Genomic DNA, 27,394 nt, shown 5'->3' with positions numbered 1-27,394 from the left:
TCCAAAAAAGGGGGAGACCTAAGGGTGGGGGGGTACTGTTACGCCGAGAGCTTCGGGTCCCTGCTCCTCCCCGGAGTGCTCGCGGCGTTCTTCTGTCTGCACCGCCCCGGTCAGACCCGCTGACCGGGAGCGCTGCACTGTTAATGCCGGCGGGGATGCGATCCGCGTAGCGGGACGCGCCCGCCCGCGGGTCGCATCCCAATCGTTTCACCTCTCCCGTTCCCCTGCTGTCATGCCCCGGCGCGCGCGGCCCCGCTCTCTAGGGCGCACGCCCAATCAGTTGTAATCACTCCCATTCCATATAAAAACCCACTTCCCCTTCCTGTCCTTGCCGGATCTTGTTGCCCTAGTGCCCCGAGAAAGTGTTTTGTATATCCCAAGCCTGTGTATCCAGACCCTTACCGTTGCCCCTGACTACAAACCATTGCTGCCTGCCCTGACCTTCTGCTGCGTCCGACCTTGCTCTTGCCTTGTCCCTGTGTACCGCGCCTGTCTCAGCTGTCAATGGGGTTGAGTCGCTATCGGGTGAAAGGACCTGGGGGTTACCTGCCGCTGCAAGTCCATCCCGCTTTGCGGCGGGCTCTGGTGAAAACCAGTAACCCCTTAGATTCCGTTCCCCCGGTATGGCCCACGCCATCACCTCACTGACACAGAGGATCCACCTCCAGTGTCCTCTCTGCATACCAGTCCGGATCCTGACAGCAGTAGTCTTAGAATACTCTAGAAAGTGCTAGAAACTTCAAAATTCTCCAAGATTTTTTTGTTAAAATCAGATGAAATTTTCTACCATATAATTTTTGGATGCGATTTCAAATCGTATGCTAAACAAATATTTAGATTATGATTGTATATGATTTAAGCTAATCCAAGTTTGTCCGATTTTACTGTCCATCAATTAGACAGTAAAATCGTGATGTGAACCAGGCCTAACCTGAACCCAATTGGTTATCGCTAAACAGACCTAAAAATGGCTTCCAACCAACCGTCTCCATCCAACCTGACAGAGCTTCAGAGGATCTGCAGAGAAGAATGGCAGAAAATCCCCAAATCCAGGTGTGTAGACCTTGTGGTATCATCCATAAGAAGACTGGAGGCTGGAATCTCTGCCACAGGGGCTTCAACCTCATTTTCCTTTAATGTCCCAATAAAGATACATCAGCATAGCGCCCATAAAGGTAGACCACACGACTGCTATGGGGTCTGTAAGACCTAAAGGCCCTGACAGCAGCTGAATAGTATGTCCCTCATATTAATAAATAATTTATAAATAAGTATTTATTTACAATAATTAACAAATAATTAATTAATAAATAAAGTGCCCCCCCCCCACTAGCTGCCTGCACCAGTGACACAGACCAGTCAGAAGGGGGACAATTTCTTCAGCCAATCCCCTCTCACTCTCTCTAGCCTGTTCATAGTGTAGGCTGTATTCCTTCATATATATATATATATATATATATATATATATATATATATATATATATATGTATATATATATATATATATATATATATATATATATATTATGAAATGCTTCTAAAATCCAAAATAATTATAAATCAATCCAACCCACTTGTCTTGTAATAATGCACCTAGTGATAATGGGGGGGTGGGGGGTCAGTTTTCGTTTTTTTTCTATGGGGCCCAGCCTTTTCTAGTTATGCCCCTGTAAAGATGTATAAATATGTGTGTGTGTGTGTATATATGACAGGTGGAAGGGATGTTAGTGGGAGGGATGGTGTGTCTTCTTGGGAGAGAGCGAGGAGACAACACCACACTAACAATGAGAGGACTACACAACTTCCTTGAGCGGGAGAGAAATCACAAATTACAAAGTACAAATTGTGACAATGCTATATTATTAAGTTATATTTCTTGGGGTGATAGTTTTCTTTGAAAACTATTAGCTGATATGAGAAAATCCCTTTAAACTGTGCCAAAATGTTATGTGGCACAGCGCCATACCTCTCTGCCGAAGCCAAGCCCTTCTTTCTAATGTGCCCAGAAAAGTGTCTGAAAAGTGTCCAGAACTCCTGAAAAAGGAGATGCAAGTCTTGGAGCAAGTTATGGCAGAATTCTAGTCCATTTTCAGTAGTAAATCTGCCCCATTGTTTTGACCAATATTGTATCCCAGACTGTGTAGCATGCACAGAGCCAAATCTTCATAAACTGTACAGAGTATGGAGGTCTTCTATTGAGGACCCCTCTTCTATTCCTCTATAATTATCCAATCTGTGCATTTATTGTGCAATTCATAACCAACGTTTGTTTTCTCGAGTGAAGCATTGAAAAGACTAATGTGTTATCTTAAAACTTTTCACCTAAAGGAACATCATTGATTTTTTAGATTCCAAACAAATAAACTCATTGAGGCGTTATTCAAGTACATAGAAGGCCCAATGGCTTCACGATTAATGCCACTGTCAGTGTGTGTGCTCCCAGCCGTCATGCCATCATTCACTGACTATAATAGCATTATTAGCTAATGAGCCCAGTAAGTGACGCTCTTAATGGATCCGGACTTTGGGCAGGTTGTTCTAAATGTTAAACTATAAAGTAAACAGAAAAGCTGAGCTCATTGTCATTGTTCACAGTGTTGCATTCAGACCACCATTCTTTAATGCGGTGACTGGACCCAGCCCGCATCTTATTCATTTAAATGAGCCTACCGTAGTCAGATAGTGACTTTTTGCTTCGTATCCGGTTTTGTGACTTGACTGAAAATCGTGGTACACCCTCGCTTATTCAGAGAGGTTGTATAGGATTAAAAAACATAGGAGCCACATCTGTTCACTGCTTGTGTGTCGCCTTGCAAACCAGTCCCGTTCACTCCAATGAAGCTGAGCTGCAATACACATATAGACAAAAATGCCTCTAATTCTGGAAGAAAACAACCAAGTTTTTCTAGTCCCTAGAGGATGCAGGGCATGTACATGTACACCCTACTCCCGCTATATAAAGCACACTCAGAGGCTGAATACACTTTATACCAAGTGGGTTTGGGATGCTATTAGCAGCTGGGATCCACAACTAATGCCGAACATCACTGATCAGACTGATATTTGAAATGAGCCCTTTAGATGCCGTGATCAAAGTTGATTGCAGCATCTAAAAGCAGTAAAATAAGTGTTTCGGTCAATTCGGGAGGCGGATCAGGACCTCCACAATAACATTGTGGGGTCCTGATCAGCTCAAATGATGGCCGGAGGTCCCTCTGATTGCCACTCCACTAGTATGGCTAGGCAGGCTGGCGAAGCAGACCACCAATAAGGAAAAGTTCATACTGCCAATGTGCTTCGACCAATTCTGGGTCAGTTCGGCTCAATTTTTTTAAGCTTACAGTATATCAGAAGAATCAAGAAGTCTCATCTGAAGAAAAATGGTGCAAAAATGAGCCATCTTACAGCCCAGCATATGGAAAAATAAAAAAGTTATAGAGGTCAGAATAGGGTGATTTTAAGTACATGTATTTTCTTACAAAAAGTTTAAAAAAAATACTGCATAAAAGTAAAAGTAGTAAAATAAAACAAAACCTATATAAATTGGGTATTTTTTTGTACAGACCTACAGAATAAAGAGAATGTACAATTTTTGGCGAAAAATGCACTGGACCTGATTCACTAAGAGTGTTGTGTAGTTTTCTTTTGTGGGTTTTGATTCCTTATATTTTATTTTCCACACTATTTACTAAGGGTTTCCCTACATTTTGCACTTTTCCCTACATTTTGCTTTTTTTACTTATGCTTTGATCTGCAGGGTTTCCTCAGCTCAAATTCCCCACACTTTCTGCGGAAACCTTAGTAAATACGTTGGGTTTTTGTGAAAATGTCGGGACGCGCCCCCTTTTCGGCAGCCATTCCCATTTTTGGGGGTTTTCACAGTAAAATGGAGAGTTAGTTGTGTTTTTTTACCAATTTTTGCATAATCAGGGCCACTGTGTATAAACAATTGCCCCCCTAAATTAGCAAAATTGCCTTTTTTCAGTTTAACCCCACAACTAATGTATGATACAATTACAAATTACAACTAGTGGCACAAAAAATAATCCCTTATATGGGTCATGACTAGTGTTGCTCACGAATATTCGCAATTCGAATATTATTCGCGAATATCGCAAATTCGCAAATTCGCGAATTTCGCGAATATAGCGCTATATATTCGTAATTACGAATATTCGTTTTTTTTTTATTTATTTATTTTTATACAGTATACATCACAGTGATCACCCCTCTCTGCTTCCAGCTTGTGTGGTGTAAAGAAGGCTGTATTACTACTGTGTGAGACTGGCGTGCGAAAATTCGCATATACGAAAATTTGCATATGCTAATTTTCGCATATGCGAATTTCCACGTATGTTAATTTTGTATATGCTAATATTCACATATGTTGATTTTCGCATACGCGAAGTTTCGCATATGCGAAAATAAAACGAGAATATAACGAATATGCGAATATTCGCGAATATATGACGAATATTCGTCCATATATTCGCGAATATTCGCGAATTCAAATATGGCCTATGCCGCTCAACACTAGTCATGACCTGTGGCCAACCCAAAAATACTGAGATTTGTTATTTGTCATATTGTCATTGTCCTGGTCACACACCTTTTTACAGTTTATTAATATGCGGGTATCTTCCTGTTCCGATAGTAAACTGGACTGACATTGTCAGTACACACGTACATGTGCTAAAAGCATGTCAAGATTGCTAAGTTCAGTAAAGCTGCTATATATATAAAGTAATGTATGAAATGGACAGTGACCATATATCCATTCATCTAACTTAAAGTGTTAAAGTGGTTATCCACCATAAGGGGATTTTAGTACCTACCAGACAGTAATGGACATTCTTAGGAAGGATCCGTGCTTGTTTTGGGGCTAAATAGCTGTGTTGTGAGTTCACCTTAATTCTGCTACTTTTTGTGAAATGGTTATGCAGGCGGTTTTTATTCTTTTTTCGATCAAAAAAAATTATGGAGATGCCTTTTTAATAAAAATTTCGTAGGGTACCATAAAATTTTTTTTATAAAAAGATACAGTAGTGATGGAAAAAATTGTATCTAACGAAATGTATCTTTTTTTATTATGAAATGTTTATACATTTTTAAACAGGGATCAATTTATGTGAGCGGGTAAAGCACTAAAAATGTAGCCGACAATAATAAAAATGTATTGTGTGTGTGTTTTTCACTTTTATTTTTTTTTACATTTTTTAGGTAGTACTACTACTCCCAGCATGGAACACACTTGTAATGTACCGGCAGGACTAGTAGTGGATCCTCTGGACCAGACAGACGATGACGCTGGTTGTACTAGAGGACCGGTTCTAAGTGGTTACGGGTTTTCACCAGAGCCCGCTGCAAAGCGGGATGGACTTGCTGCGTATCCTCCAGTAGCAACTCGACCTCACTGGTAGCTGATATGGCGTGGTACACAGGGAGCAGGCAGGAGCGTAGTCGGACGTAGCAGAGGTCAGGGCAGGTGGCAAGGGTTCAAAGGCGAGTAGACGGTAGCAAGGGTACGGCAACAGGCAGGGAAGTATACACAGTATGGAACGCTTTCTCAAAGGCACTAGGGCACAAAGATCCGGCAAGGGCAGGAAGGGGCAGGAGACTTTTATTAGGGAAGGAGGCAGGGATAATTAGCCAGCACACAAGTCAATGGTGCGCTGACCCTTTACATTTACAGAAGGTGGCGTGCGCGCGCCCTAGAGAGCGGGGCCGCGCGTGCCGGAAGGCAGAGCCAGTCTGCGCCGGGAAAGAGGAGCCAGGTAAGTCAGACAGGGACGCGGCGCGTGGGCGGGAACCAGTCGCCACGGCAGCCGCGTCCCCGACACAAGGGATCCCGTGCTCCCGGTCAGTGTGACTGTGCAGGAAGGGGGAGCGGAGAAGTGAGCGCTCCGGTCCGGAGGCGGAGACCGGAGCGCTGGCTGTGACAGTACCCCCCCCCTTTGGTCTCCCTCTCTTTTTGGTACCCAGAAAACTACGCATGAGGTTGCGGTCCATGATATTCTCTTCAGGCTCCCAGGATCTCTCCTCAGGACTGCAACCCTCCCAGTCTACCAGAAAAAATATTTTCCCCCGAGAGACCTTGGTAGCTAGGATTTCTTTAACTGAAAAAATATCTGAAGTACTAGTGACAGGGGTGGGAGAAAGAAATTTAGGAGAAAAGCGATTAAAGATGGCAGGTTTGAGAAGGGAGACATGGAAAGAGTTATGAATTCTGAGGGAGGGAGGGGGGAAGATGGAGCTGGTAGGACACCGGATTAATGCGGCTCTTAACTCTGAAGGGACCCAAGTAATGAGGGCCCAGCTTGTAACTTGGTACCTTAAATCTGATGTATTTCGAGGAAAGCCACACCTTGTCACCAGGATTGAATTCCGGAGGAGCACTATGACTTTTATCGGCCTGGAATTTCATACGGGTCGAGACCTTGAGGAGGGCTGAGTGGGTCTCTCGCCAAATGGAAGAGAAGTCTTGAAGAAGGTCCTCTACAGCTGGTACAGAAGAGGGAGCAGAGGTCCGAGGTAGTGGTGGAAGAGGGTGATGACCATAAACCACAAAAAATGGAGAGTTATTGGTGGCGGAAGATTGTTTGAAATTATAAGAGAACTCTGCCCAAGGGAGTAAGTCTGACCAATCATCTTGGCGGGAGGACACAAAATGGCGTAGATAATCTCCCAGAATCTGGTTCACCCGTTCTACTTGGCCATTAGACTGAGGGTGATACGAGGAAGAAAAGTCCAGCTTGACTCCGAGCTGTCCACAAAGAGCCCTCCAAAATCTGGAAACGAACTGCACCCCACGGTCAGAGACGATGTGTCTGGGAAGACGGTGGAAGCGGAAGATGTGTAGGACAAACTGTTTGGCCAACTGAGGCGTGGATGGGAGACCAGACAGAGCCACAAAGTGAGCCATCTTAGAGAATCGGTCCACCACGACCCAAATAACCGTCATACCAATGAGAGGAAGGGAGATCAGTTATGAAGTCCATGGCGATGTGCAACCAAGGGGTCTCCGGAACTGGAATGGGGCAGAAGAAGACCCGCCGGTTTTAGACGAGGAGTCTTGTGATGGGCGCAGATCGCACAGGACTGGACAAACTCAGTGACGTCTTTCACCAGCGAGGACCACCAATATCTTTGGGAGATTAACTGAAGAGACTTCTTAATCCCAGGATGACCGGCAAAGAGGGAAGCGTGACCCCACTTGAGAACCTGTAACCGCTGACGTGGAGGAACATAGGTTTTACCCGGGGGAAGAAGTCGCAAGTCCACAGGTGCAACTGAGATGAGACATTTAGGTGGAATAATGTGTTGAGGAGTAGGTACGTCACCCACCACATCTGAAGAGCGAGAAATGGCATCTGCTCTGACGTTCTTGGCAGCAGGACGGAAATGAATTTGGAAATTGAACCGGGCGAAGAAGATGGACCAACGGGCTTGGCGGGGATTGAGTCTCTGAGCTGACTGGAGGTAGGCTAGGTTCTTATGGTCCGAGAAAATGGTCACAGGGTGAGGAGCACCCTCGAGAAGATGTCTCCACTCCTCCAAAGCCAATTTGATTGCCAACAGTTCTCTGTCCCCAATAGTGTAATTCTTCTCGGCGGGAGAAAAGGTTTTAGAAAAGAAGCCACAAGTTATGGTCTTGCCTCTGGAAGACTTCTGAGTAAGCACAGCTCCTGCTCCCACCGAGGATGCATCCACTTCAAGATAGAAAGAACAGATGCAGAAGCAAAGGAGGCTTTCAGGGACTGGAAGGCTTCTTCAGCTTGAGGAGGCCAGGTTTTGGGATTAGCACCCTTCTTAGTCAAAGCCACAAGGGGGGCCACCAGGGTGAAGTAATGAGGAATAAATTGTCTGTAATAGTTGGCAAAACCCAGGAACCTCTGTATGGCTCGGAGACCAGAGGGGCGTGGCCAGTCCAGGACCGCAGAGAGCTTGGCAGGATCCATTTGGAGTCTTTGGGCTGAGATGATATACCCCAAGAAGGGCAAAGAGGAACGCTCGAACAGGCATTTCTCAATCTTGGCATAGAGGCGGTTCTTTCTGAGCCGAGTGAGAAATTGTCGGACATGAACTCGATGTTGCTCCAAATTAGAGGAAAAAATAAGAATATCATCAAGGTATACTACTACACAAGTGTAAAGAAGGTCCCGGAAGATGTCATTAACAAATTCTTGGAAGACTGCAGAGGCATTACAAAGTCCAAAAGGCATCACTAAGTATTCAAAGTGACCGTCTCTGGTGTTAAAGGCGGTCTTCCATTCGTCGCCTTCACGGATACGGATCAAATTATAGGCCCCTCGAAGATCCAATTTGGTGAAGATCTTTGCCCCTCGGAGACGATCAAATAACTCAGAGATTAGAGGCAGAGGGTAACGGTTCTTGATGGGGATTTTATTGAGTCCTCTGTAGTCAATACAGGGGCGAAGGGAACCGTCCTTCTTGGTCACGAAGAAGAAGCCAGCCCCAGCAGGAGAAGAAGACTTCCTTATGAATCCTCTCTGGAGGTTTTCACGAATATAGGATCTCACCAGAGGACCAGTTCAGGACAGGACTATGACGTTGTAGCCAGGGCAGGCCCAGGAGGAGTTCGGAGGAGCAGAAGGGAAGGACAAGGAACTCTAAAGTCTCTGTATGAAAAATTCCAATGTCCATCTGCAGTGGCAGGGTACGGAACTGCACAGTGGCAGAGAGTCTCTCACCGTTAACCGTAGAAATGATGAGGGGCTTGGTTAGACGGACAACCGGAATGCGGTACTTGTCGACCAAGGAGGCGTGAATGAAGTTGCCAGCTGAACTGGAATCCAATAAGGCTGCGGCGGTGAAGAAGGACTTGGAAGGGAGGAACAACTGCACGGATATGATGAGACGTGGAGAGGAGGAATCCACACCTAGCAATGCCTCTCCCGCATTTACTAGGTGCAAGCGTTTCCCAAACGTGGTGGACGGAGAGGATAATCACGTAGGAAGTGCTCAGTACTGGCGCAGTACAGACACAGGTTCTCGTCTCTGCGATGGCTTCGTTCTTGCGGAGTCAGGCGTGACTGGTCCACCTGCATGGCTTCCACAGCGGGAGGCCCAGAAAGGGGTTGAGGTGGACGTTGAGAAACGGGAGCCAGACGAGGGTAGCGTCTAGATTGAGCCTTTCCCTTTTCTAGAAGAAGTTCCTCTTTTCTCTCGGCGAAACGCTTGTCGATCCTGGTGGCCAGCAAGATGAGGTCACTAAGGGAGGAAGGAAGTTTTCGTGCAGCCAGAACGTCCTTTACTTCACAGTTTAGTCCCTTCTTGAATGTGGCACAGAGGGCTTCATTATTCCAGTTCAGCTCAGAGGCTAGGGTGCGAAACTGAACGGCATAGTCACCCACGGTAGAGGCTCCTTGGTTCAAGATCAGTAAGGCAGTGTCTGCGGAGGTAACCCGGGCGGGTTCCTCGAAAACATTCCGGAATTCTTGGCAGAAGTTTTGGATGGAGGAGGTGGCAGGATCAGAGCGGTCCCATAGCGGTGTAGCCCAGGCCAGGGCCTTCCGGAAGAGCAGACTAAGAATAAAGGCTACCTTGGCTCGCTCAGAAGGAAATTGGTCAGACAGTAGCTTGAGGTGGAGAGAGCACTGCGACAGGAACCCTCGGCACTGCTTAGGATCTCCGTCATACTTGTGAGGCAGGGACAGACGGATTCTGGAACCAGAGGCAACTGCAGGCGGAGGAGATGCAGCAGATGCAGGCGGAGGAGCTGGCTGTTGCTGAGACGGCAGGAGCTGCTGCAACATGGCGGTTAACTGGGCCAGCTGCTGACCTTGCTGGGCCACAATGGTGGTGAGGTCCGCTAGGCTTGGCAAAGGAACTTCAGCGGGATCCATGGCCGGATCTGTAACGTACCGGCAGAACTGGTAGTGGATCCTCAGGACCAGAGAGGCAATGACGCGGGTTGTACTAGAGGACCGGTTCTAAGTGGTTACGGGTCTTCACCAGAGCCCGCCGCAAAGCGGGATGGACTTGCTGCGGCGGTAACCACCAGGTCGTATCCTCCAGTAGCAACTCGACCTCACTGGTAGCTGATATGTCGTGGTACACAGGGAGCAGGCAGGAGCGTAGTCGGACGTAGCAGAGGTCAGGGCAGGCGGCAAGGGTTCAAAGGCGAGTAGACGGTAGCAAGGGTACAGCAACAGGCAGGGCAGTATACACAGTATGGAGCGCTTTCTCACTAGGGCACTAGGGCACAAAGATCCGGCAAGGGCAGGAAGGGGCAGGAGACTTTTATTAGGGAAGGAGGCAGGGATAATTAGCCAGCACACCAATCAATGGTGCGCTGGCCCTTTAAATTTACAGAAGGGCCGTGCGCTCCGGAAGGCAGAGCCAGTCTGCGCCGGGAACGAGGAACCAGGTAAGTCAGACAGGGACGCAGCGCGTGAGCGGGGACCAGCTGCCACGGCAGCAGCATCCCCGACACAAGGGATCCCGTGCTCCCGGTCAGTGTGACTGACACCCGCTGTGATCGTCCTGTCTATAGCAGAGATGGAGCAACTGTATACATCGCTCGCATCCCTGCTCTGCACTATACTCCGGGCCGGCCACTCACTCATTCATCTTTTCCTCAGAGCTGTGGTTGGCTGCGTCCATCCGACCAATCACAGCTCTGGGCAGAGAATATGAATGAATGATGTTCTATTCACATCACTGGCCGGAGTACAGAGCAGAGGTGCGAGCACTGTATAGAGCTGCATCCCTGCTATATTATGGACGATCGCATCGGGTGTCAGTCTGACACCCGAGGCGATATGTCTATAGTACAGGTACTATTACTCCCAGCATGGAAGAGTGTGTTTCATGCTGGGAGTAGTAGTACTACATAAAAAAAGGTGGAAAAAAAGAGAGAAAAAAGATAAACACACACACACACTTTGCAAAAAAAAAAATTATTACAATTTTGTTATAAAAAATAAACATTTAGCTAAATACATTTTTACACCCCTATTGCATCCTTTTTTTATTTTTATTTTTTGGTACCCAACTATTTTGTAAAAAAAACAAAAACGCAAAAGGGGCCAAAAAAGGCAAATTCCACACAAAGGTAAAAACGCAAGAAAAAAACGCCAAACCGCAGGGGAAAACTGTGGCAGTTTTTCTGGTGTTTTTTTCTGGCGTTTTTATGCCACAAAAATCGCAGGGCAAAAATCTCAGTGGAGTCCTAGCCTAAGTAAGTCACTTAGGTCATAGACATGCATAGTTTTCAGTCATGCTTAATAGTTCTAATAACTTTGAAATCGTTTTAGCGCACAATGCTACCATGGGATATTATCCCATCATTATTCCATCATTTACTCACTAAACTAAAAGAAGTCTAAAAACTATTAACTTCATTTTATCTATTAATCTTTCATTTACTTAACAGCCCGATTCCACGTTCAGGTTTTTATGGATTGTATTCTGCATTGGATGTGATTTGGTATGTGGCCAGATCTGAGATGGGTTCAGTATTTGGCAGAAATCAATGCTATAGATTTGCTGCAACCTTAATTGCTGGCAGGATTTTTGGAATCCAGAATGAATAGCAAAAAGCTGAAGATGTCAGATGCTAAAAAATATATACACTGTGCTTATCTATTGTCTCCGTCCCGTTTCATCAGCTTAATTCATTTATTGGAATTAAAACTTATGTTCTCAAAATAATAGCAAATACAGTATATCTTTCCTATTGGATTAAAGGGGTTATCAACCACAAGGTGATTTTAGTACGTACCTGGCAGGCAGTAATGGACATGCTTTGGAAGGATCTGCGCTTGTCTTGGGGCTAAATGGCTATGCTGTGAGATTACCATAATACTGTGGCTAGCTTTTTGTGAACTGGTATTTCCTGTTTGACTTTTCTTTTTTTGGCTACAAATCCCATAATACCATTTTCCTCCCTCCCACACATCAGCCACCCCACCCATTGAAACATAAATGAGCTGCATCCATTCAAAAGACCTGTGGTTTTCAATCAGGGTGCCTACAGCTGTTGCATTAGTTGCAGATTGATCTCTCTCCCACCAAGCGATCCCTCCACCCATTGAAGCAGACAGGCTCCCTGTCATCAGCTGACTAGTGAGTCAGGTCTCGGCCGCATTGCAAGCTGGGAAAAATCTGACATAACAGTAATTTTGTATGCTGGTAAAAATAAATATTGGGGTGAAAATCACATAAGAATTGGGAGAAAACCGTCACACACAGGTACAGACACTATATTATGGACTAAACTGACTTTACAGCCCCTGTAGCATAGTCAAATAAAAATACTGGAATACTCCTTTAATGCCTAAGCCTTGGCAACAAAAATGAGTACATCCCTGAATGGAAATGTCCAAATTGACCCCAAAGTGTCAATATTTTGTGTGTCCACCATTATTTTCCAGTACTGCCTTAAAGGGGTACTCCGCTGCTAGACATTTTATCCCCTATCCAAAACCCGGTGTTCTAAGCAAACACTGGGTTCCTGCAGCAGTGGTTGTGACGTCACGGCCACACACCCTCCATTCTTGTCTATGGGAGGGGGCGTGTCACAGACACGCCCCCTCCAATATACATGAATGGAGGGGTGTGGCCATGACATCACGATCACGGCCTCCTTCCCCGAGCGTTCTGAATAAAATGTTCAGAACGCTGGAGCCCCAGAGTACCCCTTTAAGCCTCTTAGACATGGAGGTCACTAGAGCTTTACATGTTGGCACTGGATCTTCTTCCTCTCTTCCATGATGGCATCACAGAGCTGGTGGATGTTATAGACCTTGTGCTCCCCCACTTCCGTTTGAGAATGTCCCAAAGATGTCCAACAGGGGTTTGGTCTGTAGAAATGCTTGGCCAGTCCATCACTTTTACCCTCAGCTTCTTTAGAAAGACAGTGGTGTTTTTGTAGATGTGTTTGGGGTCATTATTATGTTGGAATACTGCCCTGCGGCCCAGTCTTCGGAGATAGGGGATCATGCACTGCTTCAGTATATCACAGTACATGTTGGAATTCATGGCTCCCTCAATGAACTGTAGCTCCCCAGTGTCGGTAGCACTCATGCAGGCCCAGACCATGACACTCCCACCACCATGCTTGGCTGTAGACAAGACATACTTGGTTGCCATACAACACGCTTGTCACCATCTGAACAAAATAAATTTATCTTGGTCTCATCGGACAACAGGACATGGTTCCAGTAATCCATGTCCTAACTCTGCTTGTCTACAGGAAACTGTTTACATACTTTCTTGTGCATCACCTTTAGAAGAGGCTTCCTTCTGGAATGACAGCCATGCAGACCAGTTTGATGCAGTGTGCAGTGTATGGTCTGAGCACTGACAGGTTGATTCCCCCACCCCTTTAACCTCTGCAGCAATGCTGGCAGCACTCATACATCTATTCCTAAAGTCAACCTCTGGATTTGATGCTGGGCACATGCACTGAACTTCACAGTGCTGCAGCTCAGATTTTAGGGTCTTACCAAATTTCTTATAGCCTAGGACATCTTTATGTAGAAGATCAATTCTCTTTTTCAGATCCTCAGAGTTCTTTGCTATGAGGTGCCATGTTGAACTTCCAGTGACCTGTATTAGGGTGGGTTCACACTGCGTTTTCTCCCATACGGGAGCGCATACGGCAGAGGGAGCCAAAACCTTGCGCTCCCGTATGCCTTCGTATGCACTCCCGTATGTCATTCATTTCAATGAGCCGGCTAGAATGAAACATTCGGTCCGGTCGGCTCATTTTTGCGCTGTATGCGCTTTTTCCCCGGACCTAAAACTGTGGTCAACCACAGTTTGAGGTCCGGTTGTAAAAGCGCATATAGCGCAAAAATGAGCCGACCGGACCGAACATTTCACTGCGGTCAGCTCATTGAAATTAATGACATACGGGAGTGCATACAAAGGCATAAGGGAGTGCAAGGTTTTAGCTCCCCCTGCCGTATGCGCTCCCCTATGGGAGAAAACGTAGTGTGAACCCAGCCTTAGAGAGTGTGATAGCAATAAAACCAAAAGTAAGAGACCTTGCCATGCTCCCCATTCACACCTGAGACCTTTTAACACCAACGAGTCACATGACACCTTGGAGGGAAAATGGCTAATAGGGCCCAATTTGGACATTGTACTTATTTTTGCTGCCAAGATTTAGACATGAATGGCTGTGTGTTGATTTATTTTGAGGGAACGAAACATAAAAAGGGGTGAACTCACTTATGTGAGACTATATAGAGATATATAAAAAATGAAATAAAAAATTAATTTAAAGAATCATTAAATTGCTTATAGTGTTATCAATGTTATCCTTTGGTATAGTATTAACCCCTTCACGACGAGCGACGTACATGTACGGCGCCGCGAAGTGTCACTTGGCGCGCGGCGACGTACATGTACGTCGCGGGGTTCCGGGAGCGCCGCGTCACCGGTATGACTGCTGTTATCTAACAGCAGGCATCCCGGCACATCGCCGAGGGGGGTTCTGAGACCCCCCCATGACCGCGATGCGGGCAAATCGCAGGTCAATTCCGGGTCATACGGGTCACTGGTGACCCGGTGACCCGGAAAATAAGAGGGATCGGGGGTATCCGAGACACCTTCGATCCCCCTAAAGGGATAGGAGTTTGGTGGCAGGGGTTGCCACCCCTCCTATCCCTGCTATTGGTCGGCCGAGCGACCGACCGATAGCAGACCGGGGGAGGGGTGGTTAAAGTTCGGTTCCTCCGCTTTGCCCACCTATCGGTGTCCGGGCAAAACGGGGGAACCGTCCAGGGAAGGTCGGCGCCGAAGGTCCCTACCTGGATCCCCGTTCGCGATCCTCCCCCACGTGCGGCGGCGGCAGCAATACTTCCGGGTCCTGCTAGGTGAGTTGTTGCCTAGCAACATCCGGAGGGCCACAGTTTACAGTGGTCTCTAAACCGTGGCCCTCCAGATGTTGCAAAACTACAACTCCCAGCATGCCCAGACAGCTGTCTGGGCATGCTGTCTGGGCATGCTGCAAGTTGTAGTTTTGCAACATCTGGAGGGCCACAGTTTTGAGACCACTGGACAGTGATTTACAACTAAAACCCCTCTAAATATTGCAAAACTAAAACTCCCAGCATTCAGGAACAGCATAAGGCTGTCTTGGCATGCTGGGAGTTGTACTTGCGTGCCTCCAGCCATTGCATAACTACATCTCCCAGCATGCCCTTCCGCAATCAGTACATGCTGGGAGTTGTAGTTTTGCAACAGCTGGAGGCACACTGGTTGGAAAATACTGAGTTAGGTCATAGAACCTAACTCAAGGTTTTCCAGCCAGTGCGCCTCCAGCTGTTGCAAAACTACAACTCCCAGCATGCATGGTCTGTCAGTGCATGCTGGGAGTTGTAGTTTTGACCCCCCTCCCGTGTGAATGTACAGGCTACATTCACACTGGCGGCAGATTACAGTCAGTTCCCCGCTACAAATTTGCGCTGCGGGAAATTTTTCGCCGCAGCTCAAACTCCTAGCGGGAGACTCAGTGTAATCCGCCGCATGTGTGAATGTAACCTAAAAACACTACACTACACTAACATAAAATAAAGAGTAAAACACTACATATACACACGTACACTGCCCCCCCCCCCCACCACCCCCCCTTCCCCAATAAAAATGAAAAAGGTATTGTATGGCAGTGTTTCTAAGATGGAGCCTCCAGCTGTTGCAAAACAAAAACTCTCAGCATTTCTGGACAGCAATTGACTGTCCAAGCATGCTGGGAGTTTAGCAACAGCTGGAGGCACCCTGTTTGGGAATCACTGGCATAGAATGCCCCTATGTCCACCCCTATGCAAGTCCCTAATTCAGGCCTCAAATGCGCATGGCGCTCTCACTTTGGAGCCCTGTCGTATTTCAAGGCAACAGTTTAGGGCCACATATGGGGTATCGCCGTACTCGGGAGAAATTGCCTAACAGATTTTGGGGGGCTTTTTCACCTTTTACCCCTTATGAAAAGGAACAGTTGGGGTCTACACCAGCATGTTAGTGTAAAAAAATAATTTTTACACTAACATGCTGGTGTTGCCCTATACTTTTCATTTTCACAAGAGGTAAAAGGGAAAAATGCCCCCCAAAATTTGGAATGCAATTTCTCCCGAGTACGGAGATACCCCATATGTGGGCGCAAAGTGCTCTGGGGGCGCACAACAAGGCCCAGAAGGGAGAGTGTGCCATGTACATTTGAGGTGATTTGCACAGGGGTGGCTGATTGTTGCAGCGGTTCTGACAAACGCAAAAAAAAAAAACACCCACATGTGACCCCATTTTGGAAACTACACCCCTCACGGAATGTAATAAGGGGTGCAGCGAGAATTTACACCCCACAGGTGTCTGACGGATCTTTGGAACAGTGGTCCGTGAAAATGAAAAATTTTGCACAGCCCACTGTTCCAAAGATCTGTCAGACACCAGTGGGGGGGTAAATGCTCACTGTACCCCTCATTACATTCTGTGAGGGGTCTAGTTTCCAAAATGGTATGCCATGTGGGGGTTATTTTGCTGTTCTGTTTTTTTTTACATATGCAAAAGTCGTGAAACACCTGTGGGGTATTAAGGCTCACTTTATCCCTTGTTACGTTCCTCAAGGGGTCTAGTTTCCAAAATGGTATGCCATGTGTTTTTTTTTTTGCTGTTCTGGCACCATAGGGGCTTCCTAAATGCAACATGCCCCCGAGCAAAATTTGCTCTCAAAAAGCCAAATATGACTCCTTCTCTTCTGAGCATTGTAGTTCGTCCGCAGTGCACTTCAGGTCCACTTATGGGATACCTCCATACTCAGAAGAGATGGGGTTACAAATTTTGGGGGGTCTTTTCTGCTATTAACCCTTTAAAAAATTTGAAATTTGGGGGAAAACCTGCTGTTGCTGTTCTGGCACCATAGGGGCTTCCTAAATGCGACATGCCCCCCAAAAACCATTTCAGAAAAACGTACTCTCTAAAATCCCCTACTGCGCCCGCCAAACACTTTACATAGACATATGAGGTGTGTCCTTACTCAAGAGAAATTGGGCTACAAATATAAGTATTCATTTTCTCCTTTTACCCCTTGTAAAAATTCAAAAATTGGGTCTACAAGAACATGCGAGTATAAAAAATGAAGATTTTGAATTTTCTCCTTCACTTTGCTGCTTTTCCTGTGAAACACCTTAAGGGTTAAAACATTTACTGAATGTCATTTTGAATACTTTGGGGGGTGCAGTTTTTTATAATGGGGTCATTTATGTGGTATTTCTAATATGAAGACCCTTCAAATCCCCTTCAAACCTGAACTGGTCCCTGAAAAATTGCGAGTTTGAAAATTTTGTGAATAATTGGAAAATTGCTGCTGAACTTTGAAGCCCTCTGGTTTCTTCCAAAAGTAAAAACTCGTCAATTTTATGATGCAAACATAAAGTGGACATATTGTATATGTGAATCCCAAAAAAATTATTTGGAATATCCATTTTCCTTACAAGCAGAGAGCTTCAAAGTTAGAAAAATGCAAAATTTTACATTTTATCATCAAATTTTGGGTTTTTTCACCAAGAAAGGATGCAAGTATCGACAAAAATTTACCACTATTTTAAAGTAGAATATGTCACGAAAAAACAAACTCGGAATCAGAATGATAACTAAAAGCATTCCAGAGTTATTAATGTTTAAAGTGACAAAGGTCAGATTTGCAAAAAAGGGCTTCGTCCTAGAGGTGAAAATGGGCTCCGTCCTTAAGGGGTTAATGAGTTAGATTGGTGCATTGCCGGTACAGCCTGTCTGAGGCAGACTTCACCAGCAGAGTTCCTATGGCAAGCATTGAGGCCATAGTAACTGATCGGCACTCTGTGCTGGCATTACTGGGGTGCTGATTGGGCACTTGATAGGAGCCGACCCCTATGAATGTATGAAACAGCCGTCCTACAGTATGGTAGTTTACCTGTCACGAGCTTAAAGGAGTACTCCGATGGTAACCTATTAGGGGGGAAATGAAGCATGAATCAAAGTTATATAACATTGTAATGTACTCACGTTGTCCATGTCGGCTCCTTCCTGGACTTCTCCTCGCTTTTCCATCTGGCCGGAAGCTGGGTTCTCTGATGACGCTCGACCGCGCCTTCCTTACGATCCGGCGCCATCTTCGCCCGGTGACTCATCGCTCCCATGAGTCACTGCGGGCTGTGCCGGCCTCCCAGCCCGGAGTCTGCTACTCCCTCAAAGTTAATTTATTCTGCGCATGCGCAGTACTACGCAAATAACGTAGGGCTAATGCTAGGCTCCTATCGCTGCCTACGTTAGCCCTACACTATTTGCGTAGTGCTGCGCCTGCACAGTACTACGTTAGCCGCAGGCGAGGCTCGTACCCTGAGAGCTGACAGGGACGGGGAACAGAGCCGCGCTCGGCATTCTTGTGACACCACTAGTGGGCACAGGGACCCCGCTAGTGGTGATGGTAGCGCTCGCGGGAGGCATTCTCGTGACACCGCTAGTGGGCACAGGGACCCCGCTAGCGGTGATGGTATCGATGGGAGGCATTCTTGTGACACCGCTAGTGCAGTGTTTCCCAACCAGGGTGCCTCCAGCTGTTGCGAAACTACAACTCCCAGCATGCCCGGACAGCCGAAGGCTTTTTTTTTAAGTACCAGCGCTCCGGAGTACTCCTTTAATACATTTTTTAATCCTCCCAGTTCACTCCCCCATTATAATATACTACCTCCTTCCTTTATTTTTATTATTTGTTAGTTTTCTACCTTGATATTGCTCTGTATTTTCCACTCAGTCTCATTCAGCTCCACAGACAAGGAAGGGGTGTTCCCCATCAGGCGTGGCATCATCTGAAGCCATACAGGGTAGAACTTCCTCCCTCACTCACTACACACAGCCCAGAGCAGTTTAATGTGAGATGGGCTGTGATTGGCTGAGGCAATGGGATCCGTTAGGACCCAGCAGTGGCCGCTGTTTTCCAACCCGTTCAGGGTTCATTAGCACAAAAAAAGAGCTTAATGGGATGGGGCATAGCGGCAGTGTGAAGGTAGCATGCTGGGGAATTGTAGTTTTGCATCAGCTGAAGGCACTCTAGTTGGGAAACATTGCATTCATTCATGAATCATGGAGGCACTACATGAAGCAGACAAGTTTACCAAGTCATGCAAAACAAAAGATTAAAGTATTCTGAGAAGAGATCTGAGATGAACGCTCATTTTGAAAGATGCTTTATTACAATGTAGTAAAAGCAAATACATTGTAAATAAGGGTCACTGTCTTCCGGTCCTTAGAACACTTGGGCCCATTCTTTCATCATCTGGCTTTCAGGATTCTATATAACTTCGATTATTTCATTGTGCTGATACAACAAACATTATCCTTATGTGGGCTCTTATTGATTTTTACATGATACGCCTGACATCTGTTAAATTAACCACTGGGTTTTTCACCCAGACTCAAAATACTGAAAGACTAATGTAGAGCGTGGCCTATAGTGAAGTAACAGTTACTAGGGCAGACACATAGACCCCCCCACCCCCATTGTGTGAATGCACCATAAAAAAAATGCTCCATCATTTTTTTAGGCAGATAGCATGAAATCTGTGGAAATTCACCATCAGATGTTGTCTAAGTAAGGACATGGCACCATTAATCAACTAAAAGTTTATGAGGGAGTATTGCCCTCATAGTTATTTAGGTTTTACTAAGTAATGTGGACAACTAGAAAACTGAGTGTAGCAATAAGTGTCATAAGCTCTGTTGTGGTTCGGGGCTTTGGGGTTGAATTGGATTTGGCTCCAAAGGTTATACAACCAGTTAAAATCTGCAGACCATGCATCTGAGACACAACATGTCCGACCAAAATGGCTGCCATCGTGCGGTGTATTGAATACAATATATTCACAGACCAGGTGCATAGACTTAACTTAGCAGTATTACTGGAGACCAAATGCAATCATAAACACCCCACAGACCAACCTATTTAGGAATTTAGGAAGTTACATCCTAATATCCAATGCACAAATTAACACTACACACCCAAATACTGGCAGAAATAAAGATGTTTAATACACAATTGAAAACTAAAACACACTATAACTAAAAGAGAGAAAAATATATTATTAATAGCTAGAAATTTAAATCTGCAGTGTAAGGAAACACATACACAACAAATGTAGTAGAAACTCTATAATTGGCTATTTGGGCGAATTTTCCTTAAAAGATACAACTACATGTATATATATATATATATATATATATATATATATATATATATATCACACAAAAGGATATAACTGAGAATACTTAGCTTCGGGACACCCTTACAGCAAGTATGAAAATGGAGCAGAGGCAGTGGATAAGTGGTTGCATTTCTTCTGTTGATCAATAGCTCCCACCAGGAAGATGAATGGGTGGTGTGATGGTATCATGGCCCGGAAGAGAAAAAAAAGAGAGAAAGGTCCCCTTCAATGGGCTTTTATTATGTTTTCTCCGCCCCTTAGCCCACCCACAGTTGGTCTTTGTCTAATGTTACAAAAAAAAGCCCACCTATTGGTCCCTTTGAACATGACTAGGAGACCCCAGGTAAGAGACTCCATTTTTCTTTGTCTAAACTCCATGCGGTTTTCTGGTCTAGGAACACAAAATATAGCAAATAAAATGTATGTCATTTTCATGTCCATAACATTCCACCTCTTGATCCTATGCCAGAAAACGACATTAGAGTTGCTTTCTGGATTGGTAATCCTCTAAGCTCAGTATTCACATGTTATTACGTTTACAATAGGTAGCCCTAGATTCTTGCTGTCAGCTCACATAGATCATGGTTTATGTCGCCCGCATTGTTCACTATGTAGCTCTAGCACCGACTATACTGTTGTCAGTAAAGGGATAGTCTAGGGCTTAGGCGATTGATGGAGCTACTGTCCTCATTTGTAGCTTCTCTTGAGACAGTTTATTTAACCCCTTAAGGACGCAGGACGTAAATGTACGTCCTGGTGCGGTGGTACTTAACGCACCAGGACGTACATTTACGTCCTGTGCATAACCGCGGGCATCGGAGCGATGCCCGTGTCATGCGCGGCTGATCCCGGCTGCTGATCGCAGCCAGGGACCCGCCGGCAATGGCTGATGCCCGCGATCTCGCGGGAGTCCGCCATTAACCCCTCAGGTGCCGGGATCAATACAGATCCCGGCATCTGCGGCAGTGCGCGATTTGAATGAATGATCGGATCGCCCGCAGAGCTGCTGCGGGGATACGATCATTCAGAACGCCGCACGGAGGTCCCCTCACCTTCCTCCTTCCGGCTCCCGGCGTCTTCTGCTCTGGTCTGAGATAGAGCAGACCAGAACAGAAGATGACCGATAACACTGATCTGTTCTATGTCCTATACATAGAACAGATCAGTATTAGCAATCATGGTATTGCTATGAATAGTCCCATATGGGGACTATTCAAGTGTAAAAAAAAAATTTTTTTTAAATGTAAAAGTAAAAGTAAAAAAAAAGTGAAAAATCCCCTCCCCCAATAAAAAAGTAAAATGTCCGTTTTTTCCTATTTTACCCCCAAAAAGCGTAAAAAATAAATGTTATAGACATATTTGGTATTGCCGCGTGCGTAAATGTCCGAAATATTAAAATAAAATGTTAATTATCCCGTACGGTGAACGGCGTGAACGAAAAAAAAAAGTCCAAAATTGCTACTTTTTTAATACATTTTATAAAAAAAATTATAAAAAATGTATTATGTAGTACAGATCATGGCGCAAAAAATAAGCCCCCCTATCGCCGCTTATACGGAAAAATAAAAAAGTTAAAGGTCATCAAAATAAAGGGATTATAAACGTACTGTCACGATTCGGCTGGCTGTAGGTGGATCCTCTGTGCCAGAGAGGGATTGGCGTGGACCGTGTTGGTGGACCGGTTCTAAGTTGCTACTGGTATTCACCAGAGCCCGCCGCAAAGCGGGATGGTCTTGCAGCGGCGGTAGCAACCAGGTCGTATCCACCAGCAATGGCTCAACCTCTCTGACTGCTGAAGATAGGCGCGGTACAAGGGAGTAGACAAGAGCAAGGTCGGACGTAGGAGAAGGTCAGGGCAGGCAGCAAGGATCGTAGTCAGGGGCAACGGCAGGAGGTCTGGAATACAGGCTAGGAACACAAAAGGAAACGCTTTCACTGGCACAATGGCAACAAGATCCGGCGAGGGAGTGCAGGGGAAGTGAGGTATAAGTAGGGAGTGCACAGGTGAACACACTGATTAAGCCTGCTGTGCCAATCAGTGGCCCTTTAAATTGCAGAGACCCGGCGCGCGCGCGCCCTAAGGAGCGGGGCCGCGCGCGCCGGGACAAGACAGACGGGGAATGAGTCAGGTACGGGAGCCGGGATGCGCATCGCGGGCGGGCGCCTCCAGCATCGCCAATCGCATCCCGGCTGCGAGAGATATTGCAGCGCACCCGGTCAGCAGGTCTGACCGGGGCGCTGCGAATGCGAGGATGCTGCGAGCGCTCCGGGGAGGAGCGGGGACCCGGAGCGCTCGGCGTAACAGTACCCCCCCCCTTGGGTCTCCCCCTCTTCTTGGAGCCTGAGAACCTGAGGATAAGACTTTTGTCTAGGATGTTGTCCTCAGGTTCCCAGGATCTCTCTTCTGGGCCACAGCCTTCCCAATCCACCCAAAAATTTTTTTTTCTTCTGACCGTCTTGGAGGCCAGAATCTCCTTCACGGAGAAGACGTCAGAAGAACCGGAAACAGGAGTGGGAGAAACAAGTTTGGGAGAGAAGCGGTTAATGATGAGTGGTTTAAGGAGAGAGACATGGAAGGCATTGGGAATACGAAGAGAAGGAGGAAGAAGGAGTTTGTAAGAGACAGGGTTAATCTGGCACAAGACTTTGAAAGGACCAAGATAGCGTGGTCCCAGTTTGTAACTGGGGACACGAAAGCGGACATATTTAGCGGAGAGCCATACCTTGTCTCCGGGAGCAAAAATGGGGGGAGTTCTTCTTTTCTTATCGGCAAATCTTTTCATCCGGGATGAAGCCTGTAAAAGAGAATTTTGGGTCTCTTTCCATATGGTGGAAAGATCACGAGTCACTTCATCCACAGCGGGCAAACGAGAGGGCAAGGGAGTAGGGAGGGGGGGGAAGAGGGTGACGGCCGTACACCACAAAAAATGAGGACTTAGCAGAAGATTTGGAATCCAAGAAGGCCATAGCAGAGAAGGAGAAGGTAGAGGAAGATATCCGCACAGGCACAGTAAGGCGTGGAGAAGCAGAGTTGACATCAAGAACTGTCTCACCTTTGTGCGGAGTCAGCGTACGTCTTTCCAGGCGGGGAGGACGGATAGGACAATCCTTCAAGAAGTGTTCGGTACCGGCACAGTACAGGCACAGATTCTCCATGCGGCGTCGTGTCCTCTCTTGAGGTGTCAAGCGAGACCGGTCAACTTGCATAGCCTCCACGGCGGGAGGCACAGGAACGGATTGCAGAGGACCAGAGGAGAGAGGAGCCGGGGAGAGAAACCGCCTCGTGCGAACAAAGTCCATATCCTGGCGGAGCTCCTGACGCCTTTCGGAAAAACGCATGTCAATGCGGGTGGCAAGATGAATAAGTTCATGCAGGTTAGCAGGAATTTCTCGTGCGGCCAGCACATCTTTAATGTTGCTGGATAGGCCTTTTTTAAAGGTCGCGCAGAGGGCCTCATTATTCCAGGATAATTCGGAGGCAAGAGTACGGAATTGGATGGCGTACTCGCCAACAGAAGAATTACCCTGGACCAGGTTCAGCAGGGCAGTCTCAGCAGAAGAGGCTCGGGCAGGTTCCTCAAAGACACTTCGAATCTCCGTGAAGAAGGAGTGTACAGAGGCAGTGACAGGGTCATTGCGGTCCCAGAGCGGTGTGGCCCATGACAGAGCTTTCCCAGACAGAAGGCTGACTACGAAAGCCACCTTAGACCTTTCAGTAGGAAACTGGTCCGACATCATCTCCAAGTGCTGGGAACATTGCGAAAGAAAGCCACGGCAAAACTTAGAGTCCCCATCAAATTTATCCGGCAAGGATAATCGTAGGCCGGAAGCGGCCACTCGCTGCGGAGGAGGTGCAGGAGCTGGCGGAGGAGATTGTTGCTGGAGCTGTGGTAATAGCTGCTGTAGCATCACGGTCAGTTGAGACAGCTGGTGGCCTTGTTGCGCTATCTGTTGCGACTGCTGGGCGACCACCGTGGTGAGGTCGGCGACAACTGGCAGTGGGACTTCAGCGGGATCCATGGCCGGATCTACAGTCACGACTAAGGAGCGGGGCCGCGCGCGCCGGTACAAGACAGATGGGGAAAGAGTCAGGTACGGGAGCCGGGATGCGCATCGCGAGCGGGCACCTCCCGCATCGCGAATCGCATCCCGGCTGAGAGAGATATTGCAGCACACCCGGTCAGCAGGTCTGACCGGGGCGCTGCGAATGCGAGGATGCTGCGAGCGCTCCGGGGAGGAGCGGGGACCCGGAGCGCTCGGCGTAACACGTACTAATTTGGTTAAAAAGTTTGTGTTTTTTTTAAGCACAACAATAATAGAAAAGTATAGAATAATGGGTATCATTTTAATCGTATTGACCCTCAGAATAAAGAACACATGTCATTTTTACCGTAAATTGTACGGCGTGAAAACGAAACCTTCCAAAATTAGCAAAATTGCGTTTTTCTTTTTAATTTCCCCACAAAAATAGTGTTTTTTGGTTGCGCCATACATTTTATGATATAATGAGTTATGTCATTACAAAGGACAACTGGTCGCGCAAAAAACAAGCCCTCATACTAGTCTGTGGATGAAAATATAAAAGAGTTATGATTTTTAGAAGGCGAGGAGGAAAAAAGGCCAAAATGGGCTGAGTCCTTAAGGGGTTAAAGTGTCCTTTGTGGTGTCCAAAAGCCTTTTCCAAAATGTTGGAGGGAATTCTTTGGCTCTGGGTCCTCCTGTCTCGCGATGTCATCCAAACCCAGTCTTGACGACTTCATCCTTGTCATCTTCCAACCACGGGATGCTGAGGAATGGGTAGCCTTCTTCACTCCATTAGAAGTGTTGGTCATCTGGTCATCTCTTGGTGAGCTTGGATTGTGGTGAGCTTGGATTCTTCTGTTTGGAGGTCCATGGGTTGAGCAGGGTTACACTGCCACTAATCTGCTGAATGGAAAATAAACAGGTTTAGAGTCACTTTCCAACAATACAATTTTAGTTTTTCCAGGCCCATCAGAGATTCTCTTCTGCCTGTGCTGATCAATGGACCTTGGTAAAACCCACACTAGACACAGTTGAACTCCACTCTGCATATCCATACTCACTTTCCCAGGATTATTCCAACCATTGCTAACTAATTTGTGAGTGTGAGTGTTACCTCAGTCCCTCTAGGCATATTGCCTTCTAGTGGAAAGACAATTTTTTTCTAAACCTCCCCCACCAATTGAAAAAATCACAATGGTTATTTAGTTTATTACTTATTCATTTTCCCCACAAATATGGAGATGCTCCTGTAAATGTCAACCTAAGCTAACAAAAGTATTGTCATTTTACATGTAAGCCTATGGTATGGCCCTAGTGGCCAGAAAAGAAAGTTTAACTGCACACAGTCAGTATCTTATGTGCTTCAATTTTTCCCGAAAGACAAAACAAGTGAACATTATTTATATGCAAAAGGAAGGTGGCCTTTGTGTACACTTTAGTCTCCCTTCCCCCGTTTGACCAACAGGGGGCATGGGATTCGTCACCTGTATATACGGTTTCTGTAAGAATATTGCTACCTGTGCACATAATTCCTTGAACATATGATTTGTAATGTCATCTTTCATAGGATCAAACAGATGAGGTTTATATTGGAAATGTTGCTTGGAAGAAGAATGTATATTTCTGGATTTACCTGGTTCCCTCTGCATCATGTTTCCAGTAGAATAACAACTTGTGGAGATATGGCCACTATGACCACACCTATTACAGTTAGCTGCACAGTACAGTATTTACTTTTGTTACCATGTGCTTTACAGTATCTAGCGATATGGCCTGAAACACCACATGCAAAACAAGACTTTACCCTTTTAGCCGTATTTACTATCTGGGTCTCATTTTTCATAGATGATCTATACCTTTTCACTGCTAGAGACACAATTCTAACGACTCTTAAACTGCTCCAGTTTGCTTTGTACTTCCCCTTGTTGCTATTCAATTTCTGTTCCTTACACAATTGAAAACCAGTACTGGGAACTTCTACAATCTCACTCTCTAGCGCCCCCTTATTTGCACTTGAAACACAGACCTTTTCAGAGGGTAAATCTGCTGTGGAATGTGGCTGTGAATTATGGGAAGAAGTCAGACCAGACACCATTTTGGGGAACTCTCTTTTAGCAATCTCATTCCTCAACTCCTGGATCTCAGCATAAGACTGAGCCAGTTTGTTATCAGTATCTATACATTGGTTTTCCCATTCCAGTAACTCTGATTCCAAAATGCTTATCTGCCCATCTCTATCAAGAATACTCTGTGTTTTTGTATTCAACTCTTTCCCAAGTGCCTCATTTCTCTGCCCCTCACATTTTAGGGCATGTAAAAGAATCCAACCAACTCCAGCCGCAGCTCGGCTCTAATTTTTGGGATAAACCCCTAAATCAAGCTTCAGAGCCATCTCATTCCCCATCTGTGGGTACACCGGTGCACCATAGCGTACAAGCTATTCTGCTATAACACTCCATTTTCCCATAGTGGTAGCCCAATGTGGTACAGCCCAAATTTGGGCCTTTTCTCCTCCCTCAATGCACTCAACTTCTTCCTAAGGAAACTCATTCTGAACAACAGAATCTCAAGTACAGTATCTGATGGCAGGACAATAAATAACCACATACACAAACAGGCTACACTGGGGTATCTCATACAAACACTTGTGTGTCTGCCCTACCACACTAGAGAACATAGTGGAGAGTTATGGCACACACAACTAAAGTACAATCCAAATCTTGTAACATGTACAACAGGAGACTTTCTATATGCTTTACAACCTGTGTCTAATGACTATAATGTATGCAATACAACCAACCATTACCTAAAAAAGCAATGCTATTGATTACCAGTGACAATCACTAAATAACTATCATGTATGCAATTCAAGTTACCCTTAACCCCTTAAGGACTCAGGGTTTTTCCGTTTTTGCACTTTCGTTTTTTCCTCCTTACCTTTTAAAAATCATAACCCTTTCAATTTTCCACCAAAAAATCCATATTATGGCTTATTTTTTGCGTCGCCAATTCTACTTTGCAGTGACATTAGTCATTTTACCCAAAAATGCACGGCGAAACGGAAAAAAAAATCATTGTGCGACAAAATCGAAAAAAAAACGCCATTTTGTAACTTTTGGGGGCTTACGTTTCTACGCAGTGCATATTTCGGTAAAAATTACACCTTATCAT

The sequence above is a fragment of the Hyla sarda genome, chromosome 1 (genome assembly GCF_029499605.1).
Source record: "Hyla sarda isolate aHylSar1 chromosome 1, aHylSar1.hap1, whole genome shotgun sequence".
Classification (NCBI taxonomy): domain Eukaryota; kingdom Metazoa; phylum Chordata; class Amphibia; order Anura; family Hylidae; genus Hyla; species Hyla sarda.
This window is presented reverse-complemented; position numbering follows the sequence as displayed.